At 39.4% G+C, this 9,772-nt stretch overlaps 1 pseudogene; it reads left to right on the top strand.

Annotated features, from left to right (window-relative positions):
- The first annotated feature begins 2,525 nt into the window (after positions 1-2,525).
- Positions 2,526-9,318, top strand: LOC127683749 (heterogeneous nuclear ribonucleoprotein K-like; annotated as a pseudogene).
- Positions 9,319-9,772: the final 454 nt, after the last annotated feature.

Here is a 9,772-nt window from a genome sequence, read left to right as displayed (position 1 = left end):
ATATCAATAAATTAAAAACAAACAAAAAAAAGGACAAATCGGCAACCAACAAATTAGGAAAAGATCTTCACCAATCCTACATCAGATAGAGGGCTAATATCCAATATATATAAAGAACTCAAGAAGTTAGACTCCAGAAAACCAAACAACCCTATTAAAAAATGGGGTACAGAGTTAAACAAAGAATTCTCACCTGAAGAACTTCAGATGGTGGAGAAGCATCTTAAAAAATGCTCAATTTCATTAGTCATTAGGGAAATGCAAATCAAAACAACCCTGAGATTTCACCTTACACCAGTCAGAATGGCTAAGATTAAAAATTCAGGAGACAGCAGGTGTTGGAGAGGATGTGGAGAAAGAGGAACACTCCTCCACTGCTGGTGGGGTTGCAAATTGGTACAACCACTCTGGAAAGCAGTCTGGCGGTTCCTCAGAAAACTGGGCACCTCACTTCCAGAAGATCCTGCTATACCACTCCCGGGCATATACCCAGACGATTCCCCACCATGTAATAAGGATACATGCTCTACTATGTTCATAGCAGCCCTATTTATAATTGCCAGATGCTGGAAAGAACCCAGGTATCCCTCAACAGAAGAGTGGATGCAAAAAATGTGCTATATCTACACAGTGGAGTACTATTCAGCCATTAGAAACAATGAATTCATGAAATTCTTAGGCAAATGGATGGAGCTAGAAAACATCATACTAAGTGAGGTAACCCAGACTCAAAAGGTGACTCATGGTATGCACTCACTAATAAGTGGATATTAACCTAGAAAACTGGAATACCCCGAACATAATCCATACATCAAATGAGGTACAAGAAGAAAGGAGGAGTGGCCCCTTGTTCTAGAAAGACTCAGTGAAGAAGTATAGGGCAAAACCAGAACGGGGAAGTGGGAAGGGGTGGGTGGGAGGACAGGGGGAGAGAAGGGGGCTTATGGGACTTTCGGGGAGTGGGGGGCTAGAAAAGGGGAAATCATTTGAAATGTAAATAAAAAATATATCGAATAAAAAAAAGACAAAAAAAAAAAAAGACAGACGGGCAGATCTCTGTAAAATAGCTAACTTACTAAATAAATAAACTAGTTTTTTAAAGTAAAAAAAAAAGTACAAAGTTTAAAGTTTCCTCTGAGATTCACAAAATCTATTAACTATAATCCCAAATTAAATCAAAATCAAAACAGATAACATACTTCCAACATCACAGGATATACATTACCATTCCAAAATGACATAGTGAGGAAATACTAGAGAAAATGAAGAAAAAATAAACAGCTGGGAAAACTCCAAACTCTGCATCTCCATGTCTGATATTCAATTCTTTTCAATTTTGTTGTCTGAAACACTATTCTTTCTTTTGGGAGAGTTCTATCCCCTATTAACATCTTTGCTCCACAGGTATTCCATAATTCTGGCATCTCTTAAGTCTTGACGATACAACTTCAAATTCAAAGCTTCTTATTTCAATGTCTGTCATTCATATATGATCTTCTGGGTTCCTCCAAAAGTCTTGGTCAGTTCTCCAGGTCTGCACTCTGTAACACTCTAGTCTCTGGTTGACTCTATTCAACTGCTGCTGCTGTTCTTGGTGGTCATCCCACTGTATAAGTATCTTCAATATGCTTCATCTTCTGCTGCATCTAGCTTTCACTAATATCCTCTCACAGGCTCGTTTCATGGTGTCAATCCTCAACTTTATTGTATGAGCCATTTAGTCCTGAGCTGCACACTTTAACTGAGTCTGTACCTTCACCAATGTTCTTTCATGGGCACTCTTGATTTTAAATCAAGAGCAGCATGAAGGAAGCTGCCAAGTTCTGCTGGTAGCTGGGACTGGAACATGTGTCCTTGTTCTATTCCATCTTAATTAACTTTCTGTCTTTATTTACTGCCTAAGCTTGGGTCTTCTGGAACTTGTTTAGACTGACTTTGAACTCAAACATCTGCATGTCTGCCTCCTGAGATCTGAGATTAAAGCTATGTACCACCATGCCTGAACCTATTTTTTTTTCTACTTGGAACTTGCTCTGTACCAGGCTGGCCTTGAACTCAGAGATCTGCTTACCTTGGTCTACAGAGAGTAAAGGAGTGTACCATCATGCCTAGGTCTAAGCTTTTCATAGTCACTATGCCTCAAGACCTAGATTATCAGTATGTCCTCCATTTCTAGATTATAGTTAATTCCAAACCAAAGGCCCAAATGAAAAGCAATAACCAGGTAATAAAAGCACCCATCATCATATGAATATCCTTTGTTCAACTGAAAACAAATAAACAATGACCTTAGCTGGGTGTGATTTTTTCCTAGGTCCTACTCTTGTAACTTCATTTAATATCCTTGAACATGGGATTTAGCTCTATTCTACTTCCTTTATTATTAAAATAATACATTTTAATTGTTTCCTTTCTAAGCTTGCTATGGTTGATCAAGACAGTCCTCATAAGAGTGAAACACAGGGGTCACACCATAGAGGCCACAGCAGACTCTTGCAATTGGTGGATCCATTTAATTCAAGAAAATGGAGACAGGACAGCCAGAAGAAACATTTCCCAATGCCCAAACCAATGATGATTTTTGTTAAATACACTACAGAAGACATGGAAGAGGAACAAGCCCTTAAAAGATCTAGAAATAGTGATAAGAGGGTTGAATTGCAAATTTTGCTTCAGAACAAGAATGCTGGAGCACTGATTAAAAAAGGAAGCATGAACACTAAGGCTCTTTTTATAGACTAGAATGCTGCTGTTTCAGTGTTAGACAGCAGTGCCCCTAGTGCATATCATATCAATGTTGATATTTAAAAGATTGGAGAAACTCTGGAAAAAGTCATCTCTCCCTTGGAAGAGGGTCTGTAGTTTTCATCACCCACTGCAATCAGCCAACTCCCTCTCAAGAATCTGACATTGTGGATTATAAAGGAAATGATTTTGACTGTGAGTTGAGATTGTTGATTCATCAAAGTCTGACAGGAGGAATTATTGGTGTTAAAGCTATTAAAATCAAAGAACTTTGAGAAAACACTCAGACTACAATCAAGCTTTACTCTCTCTCGTTCTACTGACAGAGTTATTCTTACTGGAGGAAAACCCGATTGGATTATAGAATTCATAAAGATCATCCAGAAAGGTATATCTGATTTTCCCAGCAAAGGACATGTACAACCTTATGATTCCAACTTTTATGATGAATCCTATGATTCCTTTTTTTTTTGTTTTTATGACTAGCAGGAGTTTATTAAGTTAGTTTATGGGATAAGGATAGGTAGTCAAACTATGTCTGCCCGCATGATGGAGCTCTGCAAACCCTGCAGCTGATTGGCCCAGAGTGTAGGATCCCTGCAAAGTCCTTGTCCTCAGTCCATCTTGTCAGCAAAAGCTGAAAGCAAGCAGGCAGGGAAGCAGCATGTCCTTTTCCTGAGACCTCTTAGCACCTGAGCTGCCATCAGAAGGTATACCCCACTCTGCCAGGAGAGTCTTCTCTCAAGTAGTCCTTCTTGAAAAGCAAGAAGTATTTACACACACACACACACAAACACACACACACACACACACACACACACACACACATGAAAGAGAGAGACAGAGACAGAGACAGAGACAGATTTGTCTCTTAGTTGGTTTGAATTAATCTGATAAGTTAAAACAGCACATCTGCCATCACACACAGGACTTGAGCATTCCTTCTTTTCCAAATGTTCTCTAGGAGATGCTCCAAAGAGCCCAACTTCATCCCTTTGTACTAGTTCCTGAACAGACAATCCATGTCCTCTAAAGATCATGGATGCAAAGTGTCTCCACAGTGAGGTCACAGCTGATCTACAGAACTTTGATTTTCTTTCCAGACTTACTTCTTAAACCACAACCCCACCCCAGAACGTTTGCTACTTTCTCAAAATTGTTTAATCTCCATTCCCTTGGCTTTGAACAATAATTTGCACATGGAATCTCTCTCTCTCTGTCTCTCTCTCTCTCTGTGTGTGTGTGTGTGTGTGTGTGTGTGTGTGTGTGAATACTTTCCCTTGTTGTGATTGCCTCCCTCTGTACACACCTGTCAACACATTCTTTATACAATGTTTGGTTCTACATGAAGCAAAACATTTCATTTCTTCTTTCCTCTCACCCACATCTATTCAAATGTATACCAAACTGATAATGTGGTTTTGCTTATTTTTTCCCACAAAAGCCTTCCCTTTTTTTGTTTTAGTTTTTTATTCAATATATTCTTTATTTACCTTTCAAATGATTTCCCGTTACCTTGATCCCCCCTCCCAGAAAGTACTATAAGCCTTCTTCCCTACCCCTGCTCCCTCATCTACCCTTCTCACGTTCCTGTTCTGGTATTCCCCTACACAGTTGCACTTTCCAAAACCAGGGGCCACTACTTCCTTCTTCTTGGACACCATTTGATATGTGGATTGTGTCCTGGGTATTCCAAGTTTCTAGGCTAATATCCGCTTATCAGTGAGTGCATTACCATGAGTGTTTAACATTTCTTAAAGTGCTTCTCAGCCATCCAAAGTTCTTCAGGTGAAAATTCTTTGTTTAGATCTGTACCCCATTTTTAATAGGGCTATTTGGTTTTCTGGTGTTTAACTACTTCAGCTCTGTGTACACATTCATATTAGCCATCTGTCAGATGGAGGGTTGGGGAAGATCATTTCCCAATTTGTTGGTTGGAGATTTGTCCTTTTGATGGTGTCCTTTGCCTTACAGAAACATCCCTGCTTCCTTGGGATGAAGCCTATTTGATCATGGTGAATGATCATTTTGTGGTATTTTTGGATTCAGTTGGCGAGAATTTTATTGAGTATTTTTGCATAGATGTTCAGAAGGGAAATTGGTCTGAAGTTCTCTTTCTTTGTTGGATCTTGGTGTGATTTCGGTATCAGCATAATTGTGGGTTCATAGAATGAGTTGGGTAGTGTTCCTTCTGTTTCTATTTTATGGAATACTTTGAAGAGTATTGGTGTTAGGTCTTCTTTGAGGGTCTGATAGAATTCTGCACTAAAACCATCTGGTCCTGTGCTTTTTTTTTTTTTTTTTTTTTTTTGGTTGGAAGACTTTCTATGACTCCTTCTATTTCTTTAGGGGTTATGGGACTATTTAGATGATCTATTTCATCCTGATTTAATTTTGGTATTTGGTATCTGTCTAAGAAATTCTCCATTTCCTCCAGATTCTTCAGTTGTGTTGAGTATAGGCTTTTGTAATAGGATCAGATGATTTTTTGAATTTCCTCAGTTTCTGTTGTTATATCTCCCTTTTCATTTCCAATTTTGTTAATTTGGATACTGTCTCTTTGCCCTTTGGTTAGTCTGGCTAAAGGTTTATGTATCTTGTTGATTTTCTCAAAGAACCAGCTCTTGGTTTTGTTAATTCTTTGTATGGTTCTCTTTGTTTCAACTTGATTGATTTCAGCCGTGAGTTTAATGATTTCCTGTCTTCTACTACTCCTGGGTGAATTAGATTCTTTTTGTTCCAGAGCTTTCACATGTGCCATTAAGCTGCTAGTGTATGCTCTCTCCAGTTTCTTTTTGGAGGCACTCAAGGCTATGAGTAGTACTGCTTTCATTGTGTCCCATAGATTTGGGTATGTTGTGCCTTCATCTTCATTAAATCCTAAAAAGTCTTTGATTTCTTTCTTTATTTCTTCTTTGGCCAAGGTATCATTGAGTAGAGTATTGTTCTGACTCCATGTGTATGTGGGCTTTCTGTTGTTTTTGTTGCTATTGAAGACCACTCTTACTTCATAGTGATCTGATAGGAGGCATGGGATTAGTGTGAGCTTCTTATATTTGTTGAGGTCTGTCGTGTGACAAATATGGTCGGTTTTGGAGAAGGTACCATGAGGTGTTGAAAAAAAGATATATTCTTTTGCTTTAGGTTGAAACGCACTCTCTCTCTCTCTCTCTCTCTCTCTCTCTCTCTCTCTCTCTCTCTCTCTCTCTCTCTCTCTCTCTCTCTCTCTCTCTCTCTCTCTCATATAAATATATGAAATCCCATTTGTCCAAAGCTTCAATTAGTTTCATTGTTTTCTTGATCAGTCCATTGAGGAGAGTGGAGTGTTGAAGTTACCCACAATTATTGTGTTAGGTGCAATGTGTGCTTTGAGCTTTAGTAAAGTTTCTTTTATGAATGAGGGTGCCCTTGCATTAGGAGCATAGATGTTCAGAATTGAGAGGTCTTCTTGGTGGATTTTTCCTTTGACCAGCAAGAAGTGTCCTTCCGTGTCTCTTTTGATAACTTTAGCTTGAAAGTCAATTTTATCTGATATTAGAATGGATGCTCTGGCATGTTTCCTGAGACCATTTGCTTGTAAATGGTCTTCCAGCCTTTTACTCTAAGGCAGTGTTTGTCTTTGACACTGAGGTGTGTTTCCTGTATGCAGCAAAATGTAGAGTCCTGTTTCCTTATCTAGTCTGTTAGTCTATCTATGTCTTCTTATTGGGGAATTGAGTCCATTGATGTTAAAAGATATTAAGGAATAGTGATTATTACTTCCTGTCATTTTTGATGTTATTTTTATATTTGAGTGGTTATCTTCTTTTGGGTTTGATGAAAGAAGGTTGCTATCTTTCTTTTTTTCCAGGGTGTAGTTTCCCTCCTTGTAGTGGAGTTTTCCACCTATTATCCTTTGTAGGGCTGGATTTGTGGGAAGTTATTGTGTAAATTTGGTTTTGTCATGGACTATCTTGGTTTCTCCATCTATGGTGATTGAGAGTTTTGCTAGGTATAGTAGTCTTGGCTGACATTTGAGTTCTCTTAGAGTCTGCATGAGATCTGCCCAAGATCTAGCTTTTGTGTTCTCTGGTGAGAAGTCTGGTGTAATTCTGATAGGTCATCCTTTATGTTACTTGGCCTTTTTCTCTTACTGCCTTTAATATTCTTTCTTTGTTTAGTACATTTGGTGTTTTGATTATTTTGTGACAGGAGGTATTTCTGTTCTGGTTCAGTCTGTTTGGAGTTCAGTGGGCATCTCTGTCTTTAGGTTAGGGAAGTTTTCTTCCATAATTTTGTGGAAGATAATTGCTGTCCTTTTAAGTTGTAAATCTTCACTCTCATCTATACCTATAATCCTTAGGTTTGATCATCTCATTGTGTCCTGGATTTCTTGGATGTTTTGCATTACAAGCTTTTTGCATTTTGCGTTTTCTTTGACTGTTGAGTCAATGGTTTTCATGGTATCTTTTGCATCTGAGATTCTTTCTTTTATCTCTTGTATTCTGTTGTTGATATTTGCATCTATAGCCCCTGATTTCTTCCCAAGGTTTTCTATCTCCAAAGTTGTCTCCCTTTGTGATTTCTTAGTTGTTTCTCCTTCTGTTTTTAGATCCTGGAATGTTTTGCTCAGTTTCACTTGTTTATTTGTGTTTTGCCATAATTCTTTAAGAGATTTTTGTGTTTCCTCTTTCATGACTTCTGCCTGTTGACTCAATTTCTCCTACATTTCCTTAAGTGATTTTTGTATTTCTTCTTTATTGGCTTCTATCTGTTGACCCATATTCTCCTGAATTTAAGTGATTTTTGTGTTTCCATTGTAAGGGCTTTGAACTTATTCATTTTCCCCTGTATTTCTTTAAGAGATTTATTTGTGTCCTTTTTGTGTTCAGCTAACAGCATCATGACCAGTAATTTTAAATCCATATCTTGTTTTACTGGTGTGTTGGGGTATCCAGGACTTGCTGTTGTTGGAGAATTGGGTTCAGATGCTGCCATATTGCCTTGATTTCTGTTAGTAATGTTCCTACTCTTGCCTTTTGCCATCTGGTTATCTCTGGTGTTTGTTGATCTTGTTGTTACTGGCTGGTGTTTGTACTTCTTGTGAGCCTGTAAAGCTATTTCTACACCAGTGGATGACTCAGTTTCCCCTGGCACAGATTGCTGATGTGCTGCCCTCCTCTTGAGTGCACTTGGATCCCTGGTGTGTCTTAACCCAAACAATGCTATACTAGGGTTTTCTCTGTGAATCAGGTGTTGCCCATCTGCTCTGTCAGGGAGTGAAGATGGCAGATGCTGCGGGGACCTTTTCTAAGTTCTGATCACTCTGTAGGGCAAACAACCCCCAGACAAGGTTGGCACACAGACAGCCTGCAGATCTGCCCAGGCCCTGGGTGCAGGCTAAAGCCTGACATGCTAAGACCCAAGAGATGTTAGCCTCAGGATACATCAGCCTACCTGGTGCTATCTGTTAGTTCTCTCTAGTGTCCAGGAGCCAAGATGGCGGGGCACCTCTCTAAGTGATGGGCAGTCTCGCCGGCTGCCTCCTGAGGCACACGTTGCTGGTGGGTCCTCGCTGCCAGAGTCCCGAGATGGGACAGATGGACACTGTCAAATCTGTGCTGCTGCCTTTGCCACTGCTGCTGTTGTTGGTGCTCAAGCTGCCACTGCTGCTCCTGCTCACTGCTGCCATTGTTATAACTTTGAAACCACTAGAGTCAAACCCACAAAGGCCTTCTCAATGCACTTAAGAATAAAAAAACAGTTCTTGCTGTGGCCTGTGGCCTGTGGCCTCACCAGACCTGACTGGCACCTGCCTCCTCTACTGGATGTATCTTATGATTATGGTGGTTTTACAAAGACATTTGATGACCACCTGAGGATGGCCTCTGAGATTTACCATGCATGGAAGAGGTGGTTTTGACAGAGTGCCTCCTGGTCAGGGAGGGTATCCCATGCCTCCTTCTAGAAGAGATCATGATTATATAAGCTCCCATCAAGGTCATCCTCGCACTTCTCCTAGTTGAGGTGGTTAGGTTGGCAGAAGAGCCTAGAATCTTCCTCTTTCTCCACCACTATCACCCAGAGAAGGAGATCTAATGGCTTATGACAGAAGAGGAAGGCCTGGAGACTGCTATGATGGTATTATGGTTGGGTTCAGTGTTGATGAAACGTAGGACTCTGCAATTGGCACATGAAGCCCTGCAGAATGGCAAATGGCTTATAAAACACAGGGTGGTTCTGGATATGAATATTCCTATGCAGGGGGTTGTGGCTCATTGGACGATCTTGGTGCACCTATCTTTTCTACACAAATAAGTATTCCCGAAGATTTGGCTAGATCGATCATTGGTACAGGTGACCAGCAGTTTCAACAAATTCATGATGAGTCTGGAGCATCTATCAAAATTGATGAAACTTTGGAAAGAAGATCAGATCATTACCATTACATGAGTATAGTACCATATACAGAATACACAGCTTTTGCTTCAGAATAGTGTGAAGCAGTATGCAGATGTTGAAAGATTCTACTACAAAATATTTTTTTCTTCTTTTTTTTATAGTATGAAGCAGTATTGTGGAAAGATTTTCTAAGACTAGAAAGAACTGAAGGAGTCATAATTTTTTTAACTGCTTCTGTTTAAAAAGTCATCATTCCTCTACTTTGTAGGTGTTCTGCATTATAGTGAAATCTTTGCTGTTCACCAAATGTAATGTTTTAGTTCTTTACAAACAAGGTTGTGGGAGAAACTTCCTCTACCCTATGTAATTATTGTGAGTATCTTGCTTTGTTGTCACTGTAACATTGGAGGCGGAGGGAGAGACTGGTAGGAAAGTTATTATCCAAATGTCCCTGGCATTTGTTCAGAGAAGTGTGCAGAATATAATGCTCTTTTGAAACAAACATTTTGTGATTTTGAAAATAAATACAGTGAATCTAAAAAAAAAAAATAGTGAACTACAAGGGAAGTCTAAACTAGGTTTTGAAATTTCTTTTCCCAATGTAATTATTCTAAATATCTTCACCTTAGCCTCAGGAAGACTCTTT

The sequence above is a fragment of the Apodemus sylvaticus genome, chromosome 4 (genome assembly GCF_947179515.1).
Source record: "Apodemus sylvaticus chromosome 4, mApoSyl1.1, whole genome shotgun sequence".
In the NCBI taxonomy this organism is placed as follows: Eukaryota; Metazoa; Chordata; class Mammalia; order Rodentia; family Muridae; genus Apodemus; species Apodemus sylvaticus.
Note: the sequence above shows the minus strand (reverse complement) of the source record. Positions and strands in the feature narration are given on the sequence as shown.